This window comes from Rhinatrema bivittatum, chromosome 2 (genome assembly GCF_901001135.1).
Source record: "Rhinatrema bivittatum chromosome 2, aRhiBiv1.1, whole genome shotgun sequence".
Lineage (NCBI taxonomy): Eukaryota > Metazoa > Chordata > Amphibia > Gymnophiona > Rhinatrematidae > Rhinatrema > Rhinatrema bivittatum.
Genome location: NC_042616.1, coordinates 309,298,821 through 309,317,252, shown reverse-complemented (window position 1 = coordinate 309,317,252; position 18,432 = coordinate 309,298,821). Strand labels below are relative to the sequence as shown.

General features: G+C 43.4%; 1 long non-coding RNA gene across 3 annotated transcripts; it reads right to left on the bottom strand.

The window, feature by feature from the left end:
* Positions 1 to 289: 289 nt before the first annotated feature.
* On the bottom strand, positions 290 to 18,309 carry LOC115084616. Of its 3 annotated transcripts, none has more exons than XR_003854609.1 (4): positions 18,214 to 18,309; positions 1,975 to 2,057; positions 1,818 to 1,893; positions 290 to 1,536 (listed from the first exon to the last, which is right to left on the bottom strand). It is a non-coding gene; the product is annotated as an uncharacterized LOC115084616 (long non-coding RNA). The 3 variants fall into 3 exon arrangements; XR_003854611.1 differs by lacking the exon at positions 18,214 to 18,309 and adding an exon at positions 12,208 to 13,179; XR_003854610.1 differs by lacking the exon at positions 18,214 to 18,309 and adding an exon at positions 12,208 to 13,179 and having other exon boundaries at positions 1,818 to 2,057.
* Positions 18,310 to 18,432: the final 123 nt, after the last annotated feature.

The following is an 18,432-nucleotide window of genomic DNA, read 5'->3' as shown; positions in this document are numbered from 1 at the left end:
AAAACCCCGGGACTTACGCGAGTCCCGGGGCTCTGTGCGCGCTGGTAGCCCTATGTAAAATAGGCGCACCGGCGCGCAGGGCCCTGCTCGCGTAAATCCGGGCGGATTTACGCGAGCAGGGCTCTTAAAATCCGCCCCTTGGGGTTTAAGCAGAGGCTTGAGATGACATAGTAGTTGTAGTTTGACGCATGATTTTTGAATTATTGTTTTAATTTGAGCTTTCATTGATGATGATGAATCAAGTATAACGCCAAGGTTGTGTACTTTATTGGGTATTTGAATGGTACAGTCATTGAACATATATACAGATAGAACTGAGTATAGTGAAGGATGGCCTAATATAATTAATTCTGTGTTGCTCTGCATCTACAGTTTCTGATTTTAATCTCCAGCACCCTACTTCTGCTGTTGCTGCTCTAAGCCACTCTTGGTATCTTTGGATGGATCTGCTTCTGCTCCAGTTGTCTTTGAGGTTCTTTTCAAATTACCTTCCCTTATGGTGCCTTGTTCTTTTGATACCATTCTTCTTCTTGCCTCAGCCCTCACTGTACATCTCGGGGCCTTGCTGCCACTGTTCTTGCTGTGCTGCTCTGCACCTATTATTATTTTAAGCTCCAGCGCCACTGCTGCTGCTGCTTCAAGCTGCTCTCAATACCTTTGGGAGGTTCCTCCTCTGCTCCAGCTGCCTTCATATTTCTTTCTAAATTTCCTTTCCTTACGGTACTTGCTGACTCTTTGTCTTGCCCTGGCAATCCGATGCGTTACACAGCCCTTACCCGGTTATTGTTAACGGTTTCATTGCCTCTTGGACTTTTTCTTCAAACTCCCTTCTCTTACAGTGTTTAAGACTATTGATCTCATCTGGTATTTAGCCTTTGATGGATTATACCACAGCAAAAGGCAGAGTTAGCAGACGTGCAGCACCCAGAACCAGGGCTGTGCTGCTCCATTGTTCCTGCTTCTCATGTAATGGATATTGTCACACAAGGGTCAAACAACAAACAACCTCTTCACCAGAGTAATACTAAATATACACAAGAAGAGGACCTATACAGTAATTAAATTCATTTATTCTTTATATCTCATTAACCTAACATTAAAATCTATCTAACACACTCATCCGTCACACATACACTCACATATAAAATCAAATTTCATCAATGAACATGAAATACACAATGATATGATTATACAATGCAAATTCTCATTACAATTTCATTCAAATATTTAATAATTTATATAAAGTGCTAATAATCTAGAACATGCAGGTATTGTAAAACAACCCGATGTAAGTCCAGAAAGTCCAACAAAGATCTTCGTTTCGCCAAGCTTATCCCAAAGGCTTCATCAGGGATGGACTTAAACATCAAAAGATAAGCAAACAATATTCCCCAACATTATTCTCTTAATTCCTTTCACAAGGTGTTTTTGATGGTATCACCAATTCTTGAAGAGCCTTCCGACAAAAAATGCTTATAGAGTCAATCACGATTATTCATATTATATCCCAACAGGGACTTTATCATCTTCAAAGATCTAAATGAAGATCAATAAAATAATAATAATCATCTTTTCAAAGGACAGGTACCTCATTAACACCACAAAATTTCTACTACTCTACTACCCCGTTGCTCAGAATATAACATGTCTCAGAAATATTACATACACACATGCTAATACCCACTATCACAACCCTCATAAAGTAACTTATAGAAGCCGCTATCACGACCTTCATATAATCACTTATAGGAACCACCTCCCCATTTAATATAAGAATCCTATAAATTGAACTCCCAAATCAAAGTAACCATCAATACCTTCAGAGCTCTCCAACAATTTTCTCACACGATCAGTCCCAATTGTTCATATCACAACCAACAAAGAATTCACCATCTATAACATAAAAATGTCTAGTAGTCAATTTTATTCTCAATAAATCGACATCCATACATTCACTATTATAAAGGCTCATACCTTCAACGGAATTCTTCAAGGAAACAATTGTACTCAATTTATAATGTCATTTAACATCTTATTTCCCGGAAAGGATTCGTCATCTATAACATATAAACAAAAATAAATCAGACGATTTCCTATTGAGCCAACAAATATGAGTGTACTCATATTTGTTGATATGAGTACACTCATGAGTATACTCATATCTGTTGTATGAGTACACTCATGAGTATACTCATATCTGTATTCATATCATTGTGTATTTCATGTTCATTGATGAAATTTGATTTTATATGTGAGTGTATGTGTGACGGATGAGTGTGTTAGATAGATTTTAATGTTAGACAGGTTAATGAGATATAAAGAATAAATGAATTTAATTACTGTATAGGTCCTCTTCTTGTGTATATTTAGTATCTCATGTAATGGAGACAGCATTTGTAAAAACTGATTTAGAAGAGGAATCCTGTGCTGGATTCCCTAAATCATAGGATATTGAATAGTTAGTGACTGAAGAGATTTTGGGGCCTCTAGTCAGTAGCATTTTAGCCTCCAGTAAGGAGGTGGAGGAGACAAATGACACTGACAAAGTTGAAATTATACATATCAAAGGGGAACCCCAAATTCAAGCCCAAACAATCAGCCCCTTCTCCTAATGATACCATATGGAAATTATTTCCTCTGGCTTCTCCTTGCCTAGGCCTTTGCACCAATTTGGTTGGTTCACTTTGCGACTCATTTGGAATCTTGTGGTCTTCTTGCCATGGTAGGTTGCTGCTTTAGACCTTTTATGATACTTTATAGGTTTTCCTGCCACTTTTTCTGCTACTTTGACCCTCTATTACTGCCTTTCAATTTTTCTTGCCTCTTTTGGTGCTCTGTTCCCCCATCATGGTGCCTTTGCCCTTCTCATGCATCCTTGGAAGATTCATGCCACTGTTGTGCCCTTTCACTCACTTTTGGAGCCTTGGGGTGTTCTGGACACTCTTGCTGTTGCTTTACTCCTCTGATGTTGCCTTTGAAAACTCCTATCACTGCTAGTAGCTTTCTGCCCCATTGAGGGTTCTTGTGCTATTCATGCCACTTCTGCTGCCACATTGCATTGGATTGCCTTCATCATTCTGATGATGTCTCTCTCACAAGTTTCATTAGAAATGATTAGAAAACTCCAACTTGGGATCCCTAATTTGGCTGCATTGATTCCATCATTGACTTTAATGGTAAACAAATGAACAAATAAAACAAATACACGTTTTTTTCTGTTTAAAAAAAACCCAAAAAACAAGCAAATGATTATGACCTATGAAATGAATAAATCTGAATATCCCAAGCAGTCATTACATTGGTTCCCTATAGAGAGGAGAATTAATTTTAAAATCCTCTGATGTATTTTTATTGTATTTATTTATTTACAATTCTGTTCTGTCAAATACAAATCAAATTGTTCTAAGCATATTGCGGCTACAAAAAATAAAGCCATTGAGATGCACACAAAACAAACATCAGCAAGAGTGTCAGCTGGTTATTCCAGGGCCAAAAGAGGTGAGATTTGCTGCCAACTACAAGAGAGCTTTTCATATATTTCTCATTTGTGAAATGAATTTTTCCCTGAGCTACGGCTAGTGGGGGATTGCTTTCAATTTCACAAACTATTAAAACCTGCCTGTTTCACAGAACCTTTGATTATTATTTTCTGCCTGAGTTGTTGTCCAAGTTTAATGTGGGGGAGAGAGGGTGATTTTTATATAATGTAACATATGCCTCTACAACTAAAGTGAAATGTAACTCAGATTTTAGATTTTGTGTTATTTTGATTTTTGTATTGTATTTGATAATGGAATTAGAAATCCTGAGATCCATATTCAAAGGCATTTAGTTGGATAACTTAAAAGTTATCCAGCTAAATGAATATTTGGGCACTTATCCAGCTAAATTCTAGAAAGATACATTTTTATCTGGCTAAAATTTGGCCAGATAAGTTATGGGCATTCTGGGGGCATAATGGGAGTAGCTGAGGTAGCCAGATACATTATCCAGTTAACGCCAATGTTCAGTGTTAGCTGGATAACTTATCCAGCTAAGTTTGGTTGTTCCATAGACCTATCCTAAAGTTAGCAAGATAAACTTATCCGGCTAACTTAAAGATAGCTAGATACATTCAGTGGTGTAGTCACACTACTGAATATATAGGCTAAGTTAGCCGGATAAGTTTATCCAAATAACTAGCCGAGCTACACAGTGGCTGAATATGGACCTCACTGTTTTTATTTGTATTGTATATTTTTGCTTTGAGCACCTATGGCTATATGGTTTACAATAAAGTTTCAAATAAAAAACTCCACGTTAAAACCTGGCGCATACTGTCAGAAGAATGTTTAGTAATACCAATGAGCGTGTTTATCACTACTTAGACAGATAAGTATAACTTATCTGGCTAAGTGGTGGCTGCTAAGTGGTGGCTGCTGAGTATCTGGCTATGCTCAGCAACTACCACTTAGTTGGATAAGTCACTTATCCAGCTAAGTTGACAGCCAGATAGCCAGTGGGTGGGCAGTGGGCTGATTAGGGTTGCACTACTTATCTGATTAACTTAACCAGATAAGTAATGATATTTTCTCTTCTCCAGTTAAGTTAATCAGATACATTAGAATAGCCATTGAGCATGTCTAACTTACAGGGTCATTTATCAAATAGTGTTTTAGTTTTTTTGCATGCCTTAAGCACCTTTAATGCATGCAAAAACACCTTTAATGCATGTGATAGCACCATAACGTATGGTAAGATGCAAATCAGAAAAAGAGGAGGAGTTAGTTCACTGTTTTGTGAAGTCAGAGAGAGAGAGAGAGAGAAACTATAATGCCCTCACACCTAAATAGGTATTTATATCTCTAGGGGAGGCCCACCTAGTAACTCGAGGTGAGGTTTAGGTATTAGTGTAGGGGTTAGGGGCCACTTTGACATTCAAAGTGAGACGTACGAACAGAACAGTGCTCTCTTGTGAAGATTTGATGACCTTCGGAATGAGGAAACTCACTCAAAGATGAGATTTGTGTAGTGTTCTCTCAACCTAGCTTGATGGACTTCTCACTCCGAAGGTCATCAAATCTTCACAAGATAGCACTGTTCTGTTTGTACGTCTCACTTTGAATGTCAAAGTGGCCCCTAACCCCCTACATTAATTTCTAAACCTCACCTCGAGTTACTAGGTGGGCCTCCTATAGAGATATAAATACCTATCTAGTGTGAGGACATTATGGCTAGTCTCTCTCTCTCTCTCCCCTGCCTATTACCATAAAACATGCCCCTTTTTCTATCGCATGTGATATTTAGGCCTTAGCCAGATATAACTTATCCAGCTAAGTAGCAACTTTTACATAGATATTCAGTAAGAACATAAGAAATTGCCATGCTGGGTCAGACCAAGGGTCCATCAAGCCCAGCATCTTGTTTCCAACAGAGGCATAACCTTGCCACTGAATATCCCCATGTAACTTAGCCGGATAAATTATATCCACCTGTTACATACCCAGTCCCTCTGTCTTTCAGGTTTTTTTACATGGGGTTTACAGACAGCATGCTGCCGTTTTGAGGAATGAACTTGAAGATGCTGCTCATTGCAATAGAACATTTCTATAACAGATATTGACCTAAGAAGGGACTGTCTCCCAGTTATTCATTTCATTCCGATCTCTTCCTTTTTTAGTTGAACAATCTCATTTTTATTGGACCAACAGTTGTATGGGTCTGATACCCTTGCCCTATTGTTTCTACTTTCAAGAGAAGATCTTTCACATGCAATACTGAAGCTAGGGCACAGTATGCAGCAATCACCGGCAGACCTCTACCTATATCCACATCAGCCTCCAACCTTCTGTGATTAAAACAGAACACCACAAAACTTTCTTGCATAAAGCACACATTTCTTGACACAACCATATTTGCAGCTGTCCCTTTCTGTATTTACAGATAATCCTGTTAACAAGGTTTCAACAAGAGCATTTTTCAGATGGTTTCAGAAAGCACATTCATTATCTGTTCTTCAAAGAAACATTCTCAACACTGATACAAAAGATGAATGCTTGTTATAAGGCTACCACTTACATAATAACTATACTTTGATATTACATCCTTTTTTCATATCACAGCATCTGCTCCTTTGTTGAAATGAGACATCAGTAAAGGTCACTGGTCCTTTCAAGAAATACAGTCACTAGCTGATTTTAACAGAATCAGTCTTGGCATTTTGTTATTGATATCAATATATAATATCTATATTTTTACCATGTTCTTTGTCACTTTTATCTGTCCCATAAAGTCTCTTTTCAGATAATCATCAGGCCTTTATAGCAAAATATTTTTTGTAAATAGGGCCCAAGATGTCTTCTTCCCAGCACCACTCCAGTTGTTAGAGTGCATAGGTTAAAGGCATAACTAATAGAAAAAAAAAAAAAAGGAAGTGATTATGCCATTGTACAGGTGATTGTTGAGACCTCAGGTGGAGAATTGTGTTCAATTCTGGAGGCTGCACCTCTAGTAGGGTATATACAGAGTAGAGGCGGTTCAGAGAAGGGCTACCAAATTGTACGGGATCTGCACCAAAAGTCCTATGAAATGAGACTTTGATTTAAACAATATATTTAAGGGGAAGATATGATAGAAATATTCAGATACCTGAAAGATTTTAATAATGCACAAGATGGGGGCGGGGAGATCCAAGATGGCGTTGAAGTGAAAGGATGTGGTGATGGAGCTCCTGCATTGAACTCTGAGAAAAAAAAATTCCTTACTGTGTTTGCGGGTTAAATAACATGCCTTGTACAAAAAGAAAGGCAGGATAAGGGAGGTTACAGGTGCTGTGGGTGGCACCCTGGTATTTATGGCAGAGCCTGTCAAATCTTGCTCTGTCTCCATCTGCTGGTGCAGAGGCAAAACCCAGGAGTCTGGACTGATCCGATACGTACAGGGAACATCAATCTGAATTCCAGCGCCCTTGTGCTGTTAGTTCCTGACAATGAGCTCCCCAAACCTGAGGCTGGCATCTGTTGTTAATACCAACCAGTCCAGCGATGTCAGGGAGACTCCCTTTCTCAAATGAACCGTTTACAACCACCATTAGAGATGAGAGCAGATTCGAATTGTCCAGAGACTGCAGGTTCCATTGAAATGGCAGGGAACAGTGAAGTGGACGCATATACGCCCTTGCCCACGGTACTACTTCCAGGGTTGCCACCATCAACCTAAGTACCTGCAGATAGGACCACACTGTTGGGTGTATAGTGTTCACCAAGAGACTCACTTACGCCATCAACTTTTGAATATGAGCTTCCAGAAGTAAAACTTTGTCCTGCTTCATGTCGAACCACACAACCAGATACTCCAACAACTGAGATGGCTGAAGTCTGCTTTTGGCTAGGTTCCCACCCAACCGAGCTCCTGCAGCAAGGAGATCACCTTGTGGGTCACCAGACGGGTCTCTTCCAGAGACTTGGCCCGAATCAACCAGTCATCTAAATAAATCTAAATAAAAGTACAAGGATCCCATCCTTTCTCAGTTCCGCCACCATTACCAACATAACCTTGGAAAAGGTTCTGGGAGTGATGGCTAGACCGAAAGGCAGTGGTCTAGGATAGGATTATGGAGGTACACCTCAGACAGATCCATGGAGGTCAGAAATTACCCCGACTGTACAGTCATTATCATTGAGCGCAATGTTTCCATGAAAAAGTGAGTCACCCGCAAATGACAGTTAACTTCTATCAGATCCAGGATGGGACGAAAGGAGTCCTCCTTCTTGGGCACAATGAAATAATTGGAATATCAATCCGTATTTTCTTGAGACATGAGTACTGGAACCACAGCCTTCAGACTGAGGAGCCTTGACAGCGTACTCTCGACTGCCTTCTTCTGCGGGGAGTGGCAGGGAGACACCATGAACACTGTTATGATCTTGAGTGATAAAGTGTGGACTCTTGGTCATTGCAAGGAATGGAACCTCCCACAGGGAGGAGTCCTGTGGGGCCTTGCAGCGATAGGCCAACTCAAATAGCTGTAGACACAGAATAGAGTCTTTATTGTACAGCAATGAGATGATAGAATCAGGTTGTATATGCTGATCCCTGCCAGAGAGGAGTCTCTGGCGCTGTTGTGTACTCTGTAGACTGTATAGAACATACAGTGGCACAGCCTCATCAATCCCGATAGCCAATGGGACCAGAGCATAGTCCTCAGTGGTAGAAAGCTTGGGTTCTGTAAGAGACAGAGCAGAGATAGACAAGAACAGCAGTACTCACTGAGATGTAGTTGCAGATGATATGGAATCTCTGAGAGGCAGAGATTCAGGATGAGAGCGGGCTCCCGAGGCGTTGGTACCCTGAACGTCCAAGTTGTAGTGTAGTACCCCGAAGGGCAAACAGAAGCAAAGGAAGACCCCGAAGAGCGGGTATCTCGGGCGTCCTTGCAATAGCAATGTCTCTAGAGAATAACAGTGAAGAGGCAAGGCTCGAAGGCAGATAACTTTAGGCTTCCGTAGATGACATCTGGCCACAAAGGGTAGAAGGGAACAAAGGCAAGGCCCCCGAGGATCGGGTACTCTGGTAGTCCCAGCATCGTCCTTATCTAGGCCAATGGTGGAAGCGGAGAAGCCCTTGAGAAGCGAGTGCCTCGTAGTCCAGAGAGAGACCAGAGCGGCGTCTGGTAGCGAGTCAGAGAAGCAGGAGAATCCTTACAAAAGAAGAGAGCAGTCTGAAGCCGGGGAGTTGCATAAGAAGTCCTTGCTAACTCAGTTAGCAGGACAAACAGGAGGGTTTAAATACCCTGCTCCCATGATGTCATCTGGGAGGCGGAGCCCGGGTTTCCCGCCCCTGGCCCTTTAAGAAGGAGGGTTCCATCTCCGCGCACATACCTGAGATGTCAGGGGGCAGAGCTTAGTCTTCATCAGCCTCCCTGCCATGGCAGGAAGCCTCTCCCCGAAGAAGCAGGCCCTGCGGAGTGCCAGGGTGCTGCCGGAGTTGACGTCGGCTGGCCTGGGGCCGTAAACCACCGGCGGAGGGAGGTAAGCCTGGTCAGCCATGGTCCCTGAGGCCAGCTGGCGCAACCAACTTGTCCTGAGGATTACTGTGAAACTCTAGCGCATATCCTTCTCATATTACCTCCAGTACCCACTGATCCAATATCATCTCAACCCACCTCTGATAAAAAAAAAAAAAGAGAGAGAGGTGTTCCCCTATTTCCTGTTTCCATGGGTGGGTCAACAAACCTTCATTGGGATGCTTGGGTGGTTCCACTACCTGAGCTCGCTCCTCGCTTGGGCTATCTGGGACTGAGACCTGCCAAAAGGCTGTCCTCTGAAAGATTGCCCCTCTGTAGGGACGAAAATGCCTGGAACCCCTGATGACCCTCAAACCACAGGGGTGCAGTGACTGTTTCTTATCCTCCAGCAATCGAGGAACCGGGGATTCGCCCGACTTACTGGCTAGCTTCTCCAACTCACTCCCAAACAAGAGCGAGCTTTTAAAAGGCAATTTCGTAAAATTAGCTTTGGAGGTTACATTGACTGCCCAATTTCTCAGCCATAACTGATGCCTGGCTGCTATTACCGAAGCCACTCCTCTGGCCGAGGTGAGGACCAAATCGCAGCCCTCATCTGCTAAAAAGGCGGTGGCACGTTCCATAACTGTCCTGGAATTCACACCAACGTCATCAACCTCCTGAGAGAGAAGCAAACAAGAGGGGGCCACCAGGGAACAACAGGAAGCTATCTGCAATGTCATTACCACTACTTCAAATGCTTGCTTAAGGATGGCCTCAATCCTTCTATCATGCACATTCTTCAAGGCCGTTCCTCTCTCCACGGGGATTATTGTCCATTTAGAGACAGCACAGACAAGTGCAGGCACTCTCTCACCACTGGATCCAGGAGGTATAGGCCCTTCAAGGTCCAACCTCCTTTAAATTTGCCTCCGGGGCATCCCATTCAAGATCAATCAATTCTTGAATGGCTTCCAGAACCGGGAAAAAACAAAAGGCTTTACGCAAAGAAAGCAAAATGGGATTTCTCTTTGGCTCAGACATGGACACGGACTCCCAGCATCTTCAATGTCTGGGAAATCAGAGCTGGAAATTAATCTCTATGTAAGATCCGCATCATCGTTCTATACGGTTCCAACCCATGGGGGGATTTCCCCATCCTCCAGGGAGTCAGGATGTGCCTCATCATCAGTGCCATCCGGATGCTTGTCAGGTACACCTGCAGCTTGAGGTGTACATCTCAGGATCTGAACTAACAGGCTTGGATGGTGCTGAGGAGTGTGCCTGAAGGAAGGACTGCAATCCGTGAAAAAAACTCCACCCAAGAAAAGGCAGAAAAATCTATGCCAAGACCAAGAGGTGCTTGCACGGCACTCACTATGCTACAGTCCCCTGCTGAGGACCCAGTCAAGGGAGTTCCAAGGTCAGGTGTCCCTCCTGACATGGGATAAACACTGTGGATCCCTAAAGGCTAGAGGATGGGAATAAATAAAAAAGCTTGGGGGTAACCTGCACAGAGAGGCAGTTACCAACCTTAACAGAAACATGGGGGTAACCTGCATGGAGCGCAGTTACTACCTTGGGAAGCTTGCTGGGCAGACTAGATAGACCATTTTGGTCTTTTTTCTGCCATCATTACTATGTTACTATCCTTAACCAGGCCATTATCAGGCTGAGAAGACCCAGGCTTAGTAAAATCAGATGAAGATAATTCTTCCTGAGCCTCTAAGCAGCACTGGCATAAGTTAGAGGGCACTCCAGGCTGAGATGCCCTAATATGACAGGTAGCACAAAGAGAAAAGCGCTTAGGTTTCTTAGCCACCGGTGCCATTAATCAGTATGCTGAAGATGTGCATCTAGCCTAAGCCCCGCTGAAACAAAATTTATGCACATACATTTTATGCGCACAAAAGGTAAGTGTTCCAGGAATGTGCGCCAAAAGGCTAAGCACACTGCCACCACTCCAAGCCTTGGCGCACAACTGATATGCATGAGACTGTGTGCACAATTCGGATGCACAGCAGGATGCACTTGTGCCACCGACAATCCTGTAGAGGGCAGCCAACCACGCAGAAAAAAGCGTGCAAAATGCTGCTGTGGCATACCACGCGGTGCACAAAAAAGACCACCAACCGGGCTGCTCAACCCACCAGGTTTCCCAGTTCCCTTAACCCCCATGGGAGCGGGATCACACGTTGGAATGGCGCACCAAGCACGGAGATTGGAGGAAGTTGTTACCTTGAGAAAGACTCCTGCAGACTCCCGTGCCTCTGCTCGACGGCTGTACCAGACCCGACACACTGTTGCGCGAATCGCGGGTTGACTCCGCCTCCTTTTGACCTCTGCTGCCGACGGAAGTTCTTGCGGAGCGCGGGAGAAACTTGCTATTTAAGGAGAGCAGTCCAGCACAAGTGTGCCTCGGCTACAGGCTTGCTTGTGCTGGAGCTCTGTTGGATTCTGCTTGTCTCTGCTTCCTGTTCCACCCGGATTGTGCCTTGGTTCTGTTGTCTGCTGCCTGCCCTGACCGCCTTTGGATTTCTCTGTTGCTGCCTGCCTTTGGATTACACTGCTTGGTTGTCTGCTGCCTGCCCTGACCCGGACTGCCTTTGGATTCCTCTTTTGCTGCCTGCCTTTGGATTACGCTGCTTGGTTCTGTTGTCAGCTGCCTGCCCTGACCCGGACTGCCATTTGAATCTTCCTTCTGCTACCTGTCTCGACTCGGACAGTCCGCGGGTTCCTTGAACATCCTGCAAAGGCAAGGTAAGGTGGTCTTCTACTTTGGTTCCACTACCTGGTTCCTAACAGAAGTCCTAAACTAACCCCTCCACTCTGTCTCTTTTTTTTTTTTCAAAACTTACCTGAGCTCAGCCTTCCCAGCCGAGTGCAGAGGTGGTCTCCGGCTGCAGAGGGAGAAGGACATACATCATCACCACCTCGCTCGGCTTCCTGAACAAGCTTTCAACTGCTTAATCAGCTAAGTCCACACTGGCCTATAACCAGCTACCCAACCAAGGCACTCATCTGAGGGATCACAGAAATTACCTCAGGAATTCTCAACTGGGGGAGGGACTATTAGGTATCACCGCAGGAGAGCAGGGCAATCCAAATCTCCAATTAATTCTCCTGTAAATTTGAAGCACTCCCCAGTAGGGAAATGCACGTCCATCATCTACTGGAGACATAGAATACTGGCAGGCTGTTACTGCAGGAGTATATATACTCACTGTGACATCAGTCTGCTGCGTCTCCATCTGCTGGTAGAGGTACATAATCCACTGGTTCTGGATTCATGTCTGGATGCAAAGAAAGATACCATTTACTCCTTTTGGTTTTGACTTGCATGATACTCTTTACTCCTTTTGGCTTTCACCTGCTTGATTACCCTTTAGAACGTGTTCCTCCCGATGCAGCTTCTGTAAAACATGGTCTCGTGTCAAGTTTGCCCTCTGCTGTTTCTGCCATCTTGGTTTGTTTAATTGTGCTTACAGATTACCCTTTAGAATGTGTTCCTCCCGATGCAGCTTCTGTGAAACATGGTCCCGAGCCTGGAGACAGAGCTTTGCTGTACAACTATATTTACTTTGTATTGATTGAATGTTTTTTGCTTAAAACATCTGCATTTATTGACTTTGGCGATTCAATGCAATATCTCAACAACCTCTGATTAAAACTATTGTATTGAAGTTTCCAGACCTGAAGTCTTTCACAGCATACTCACTGCCTTTGTTTAAGTTAGCTAGATAACGTAACTCAGCCCCAGATTATCTAGTTAAATATTAAGTACATAAGAATTGCCATGCTGGATCAGACCAAAGTCCATCGAGCCCAGTCTGGGTCACAAACACCTATCAGATTCCCAATAGTTAATTTATTTCTTGTATCACGCTCCCAAAAATAAGCATTGGCTTTCTCAAGTCCACCTGGCTAATAACTGTTTGTTCAGCAATTTGTCTAATCCTCTTTTGAAACGCATAATGTTAGTTTCTTCAACCACTTCCCTCTGGCAACAGATTCCATAGCTTGACTGTGCAGTGAGGGAAAAAATATTTCCTACGATTTGTATTAAATCTGCTGGTTGTTAATTTCATGGTGTGTCCTCTAGTCCTAGTGTTGTTTGAAATTGTAAATAACCGTTCCCTATTTACCCGCTCCATCTTACTCATGACTTTATGAATTTCACTCATATCCCCTCTGTCATCTCTTTTTCCAAGCTTGCTTATTTATTTATTTATTTATTTAAGGTTTTTCTATACCGGCATTCATGAAAGCATTCACATCATGCCGGTTTACATGAAACAGGGGTGTGAAGAAACAACCAAGAACATAAATAAACGTGAAGAAGAGATGCAGTTACAATTAACAGGGGCTGATAACTGGGAGGTGAAAATAGAAAGAGAAAGAGGAGGTTAATTATATACAATAGTACAGTATATATACACAATCCGAAATATACAGTTGCTGAGTGGAGTCTTTAATGGTGGGCGTGTTAAGTGGAGTTCGGGAAGGCTTGCCTAAACAGCCATGTCTTAAGTCTTTTCCTAAAAGTTAGTAGGCATGGCTCATTTCTGAGATCTGGTGGGATGGTGTTCCATAATTGTGGGCCTGCTGTGGAGAAGGCTCGGTGTCTTAAGGTACTGTGGTTAGTGGTTTTGGTAGGTGGAACAATGCTTAAAGAGCTTTAATCTGTTTAGCCTTTCTCCTAAAGGGTGCTTTTCCAACCCCTTTATTATTTTGTCATCCTTCTCTTATATACTCAAGGTGCAGTCATACCATGGATCTATACAAAGGCAGTATGATATTCTCAGATATCTTTCCAATAATTCCTAATATTCGATTTGCCTTTTTGACTGCCATCGTACACTGAGCCAAAGACTTCAATGTACTCTTCACACTAGGTATGTGCTGGGGAAAAATTTTGTTTCATATTTTCATTTAGCTATTGAGGTGTTTTTTCCCACAAATTTCATTTTTTAAAATATTTTGTTTTCTTTAGTTTACAAAAACAAAATATACATTAAAAAAACCCCACCCCAAAAATGTATTAAAAAAAGAAGTGGGGCCTCTTTTCCCCATCACCTATCCCTCCCACCCAGAAAAATGCCAGGGTCAGGATTCTCCCTATCCCTCACTTACCTGGTCCAGGAGATATCCGCTAATGAAGCCTAGGCACATGTTGAAGTCTCGGTCTTGTGTAGGTCTAGGCTGTGGTAGGTCGCCATAATCTTGGCCTAGGCTCTATCTAAATGCCAGGCTTTAAGGCCAATCCTGATGATGGGGCCTAGGTGGATGCCAGGGCATTGGCCTCAGCCTAGGCCCTGGCCCAACACTGGGGCCCGGACCAGAGGCCGGATCCCAAATCCTTGGCCTTGGCCCAGGCCGGTGCTTTGGTCTAGGTCCAGGCCCAGGCCCAGAGGCCAAAGCACAGGCCTCATACATCAATGCCCTCTTCTTAAAAATGATGGCGTCTGCTGAGGACACGCTGGAGTAAATTAACTCCAGCACCTTCCTCAATGAAGGGCACCATTTTGATGGACAGCAGTTTCTGAGTTTTTGTGAGTTATCCAGATAAATGCCAACTTTTCAGTATTTCAGCCCCTTATCCAGCTGTTTAACTCATTATCTGGATAAAATTTTGTCAGATAATGTAGGGGTTTTCCAGGATGGAATTAAGTAAGCTGGATAAGTTATCCAGCTAATAACAATATTCAAAGTTAGCTGAATGACTTATCCATCTAATTCTGGTTGTGCTTTTTGGCTAACTTTAAGATAGTTGAGTATATTCAATGATGCAGATGCACCACTGAATATCCTGCCAAACTTAGCCAGATAAGCTAATCTAATTTTGCAAGAAGGCCAGTGGCTGAACATTACCCGTTAAATTTCAGTAAGGCTATAAAATTATCTGAGTCCGTCATCAAATTGCGTTAGGGCCTTATGGCGCGATAAAAGTCTCTAATGTGTATTATATTCTGTATATCGCATCGTTATTCGCGATACTTTGCATGTCCCTGCCCACATACCCTTCACAATTACAATGACCTTCTTTGTATGTGAATTGCATGCACGAATAATGCAAATGTATGCAAAGAAGGTCATTACTAGGCAATTTGATGCATATATTTTATTGCGGCTGACTGAGAAGGTGGTCAGCCATGATAAAATAACAAATCCTTCCTGGTATACGTTAGATGTGTGGCAGGAGGCCCAGGACCTTAATGCAGGCCTTGAGACTCCCTCCATACATTTAATGCAGGGGGGGGGGGGAAGCAAAACTTTGGCCAAACGTGGAGATTGAGTAAAGGTCATTGCTGACCCCCGTTTCAACCCGGGGCCACCGGTCGATATGGCACCCAACTCCCCCGAAATAAAAATAAAATGTAACGTATGTGAGCGACAGTGGCAGCCCCAGCATGCAAATCCCCCTGCTCCTCTGATAGATAAAATCCCCCCTTCCCAACCCCCAGACCCCCTTACTTTAGCCAGGGCCAGTGCTAGCTATTTCGCTGCCCAGTGCAAAAACTTACTGTGTTGCCCCCCTCCCCCGAATTCATTTAGTGTCTGTCCCAAGCCTATCAAATAAAGAACAACTCTGTCCTGCAAACTATATATTTTTTTAAAAACTAACATCCATGGATAGGGAAGGGTATTAAGTACCCTAGGCAAACTTTACAGCGTTGCACACACGCCATTCCACACACTCACAATTAAATTATGCACTTATAATAAATTTTACATGAAAAAGAACATTCAAAAGTACAGTCTGCTGAAACAAAAATAACACAACATGCATATTATATTTACATGCACTCATGTGGTACCAACCAGAAAACTCTGCACTTGGAATTAGACTTATGGGATTAGACTTTTTGTAATGCATATGGGGTGTGAGCTTAGCCCTTAGAACGCATGAACAAACAGAATTACCATTACAATATAGTAAACCTCCCATACCAAAAACACCCTTATAACCTAATCTATGAAAAGGCAACACTGCACATATTACACCAGGCTCTAGAACTCCAATAAAACTCTTATTAGAAAACCAGGCTGCTAAAGATCCCTACACAGAAATTACATGCCAACAAAATAACTCACCTCGGTCACATATGCAGAACACAGACGGACCCTGATCAAATACAGAATAAAGAGATCAGAAAGTATAAACAGAAACATGCTAAGAATTGAACTGGAACCCACAACAAGCCTGCCTCTACATGCAGAGCAACAAAGGAAAAATAGAAACATTACCATTCTTCATAAAAACATTAACTAATAAAATCAAGAAATATAAAAGTCATAATTAGTAAAATCATATTCATAAAAAGAATAAATATTTCAAACAGTCAATGAATAGAATATCCAAATTTTCCCAATCACCAATAAAATATTTCAAAATATCTGATGAATAAAAAATCCAATATTTAAAAAATGTTCTATTCTCCCAACCAAAATGTAAATATTTTGAAAGAGCAGAATTATCAAATTACACCCAATAATTACAACTACTAAGGAATGACGTCACGTGATGCTGTGAAGGGAGTCAGACCCTTTACTGATAGGCTCCTTTTCGGGCCTGTTTGCCATCCACCTCCAGCCCGCTGATTCAAGCTGCACCTAGGATCGTTTTGGATACCTTACAACCGAATATTGTGCACTGCTTGAACCTGGGGGGCTTTGCAGCAGGTATATCAAGCCAGCTCACGAAGAAAGAAAAAATCTCAACTGGCAGACCCCAAAATGGCCAATGGTAAGATAGACATGGTTGAGATGGCTCAGATGGATGTGCTAATTACCGCAGTCACAGGGGCAGTTGAAAAAACTATAGATATTAAGCTGGACGGGAAGTTTGAAGAAATTTTTGCTAAACTCAATGCCCTGTCTGGTTCATTGGAATCAACCGTCCGGCATTTGATGGCAATGGAAGTGTGTGTCTGACCTAGAAGATGGTACCAGCGATCATGACACAGCTGCTGCAAAAACAGAGGGCGTTTAGAGGTCATTGAAAGTAAGCTAGAAGAATTAGAAAATCACTCCCATCATAATGACTTAAGGTTCTTGGGTCTTCCAGAGTTGTTACTAGATATCAAACTGAGGGAGTTTTGGGAGAAATGTCTGCCAAATGCACTCTACCTTCCTGATACCTTGGGGCCATTACAAATAGAAAGGGCTCATCGTATAGGCCCACAGCAGGAGATCCGAGACAGGCCTCGAGTGGTCATTGTTTGTTTTCTCGATTTCACACAGAAAGCGGTGATCTTGCATTCGGTGCATCGAGGTGCACAACCCTGCATGGTGGAGAGGAATACATTTAAATTTCAAGATCATTCAGTCAAACTTGTCAGGCTATGGACAGCTTACTCCCCCATATGTAACTCTTTGTTTCAGAAAATAATACTCTTTTCTTTACTATACCCCACCAAATTACTGGTCATGCATGTGGGGACTACCTCTATCTATTACACACCCGCAGAGGCACAACATTTCTTGCAATCTATGATGGGAGACTAAAGTCGGCCTTTAGCGGAATGCGTTGCTGGATGACACATTAAAGAAGCAACATTTCCTTGAATGCCTGCTGTCTTATTTTATCTTCTCTCCTATGGATGTCGGAGGCTGAATTATTGTTCCATGTTTGTTCATGGGGTCGGGCACCAAGTGAGACTATTGTTCATTCTGGATCTGGTACAATGGTGATATCATGAGAACTGTGTCTCTTTCATGGGTGCATATTATTCATACCCCTGAACAGTTACTGGGTTTCTACATTTGTTGAGCTGCAAATCTCCCATGGGAGAATCCTTGTGGCTTTGGTCTCTATAGGCACCTGCGTGGGATACATTCAGCTGTCTCTGAGTCCTTGAGTTGCAGAGGCCTGCAGGTCTCCTGTTCGGCCTGGGAAGATCTACAGGGCACTTGGATCAGCTCTCTGGGTTCTTTAGAGCGGACCTCCCATTTAATGTTAATTGTTTTGGTATTTTCATACTGCTGGCATCGTCTCCTTTTGCCTTTAGTCATTGTTCTTCATCATTTTCATGTTTTCAGCTGGTTGTGGGTGGGGATGGTGGCCCCTTGGTATCATGAGTGATTAAACCTGTCTGGGGGTATGCTCTGGAGGGGGCAGCACATGTTCGCTCGCTGTCCCCCCCCCCCCCCCCCCCTCTCGCGCCGAGACCCCAGCACATGTTTCCCACGCGCCCCCCCCGCGGCGAGATCCCCGATCAGCCCCGCACCTCGGCAGCGCTGCCGCCCCCCCGGCAAGCTGGCCCCAGCACGGGGCGGATCATGGGCGGCTCCGTCGGGGCGCCCCGCCCCCCGGCATCGCTGCTCCGTTCGTCCCAGCAAGGCCGATTTCGCCGCGCCCCCGGCCCCCCCCGGATCACATGTTCGCTCGCATGCCCCCCCCTCGCGCCGAGATCCCCGATCAGCCCCGCACCCGGCAGTGCTGCCGT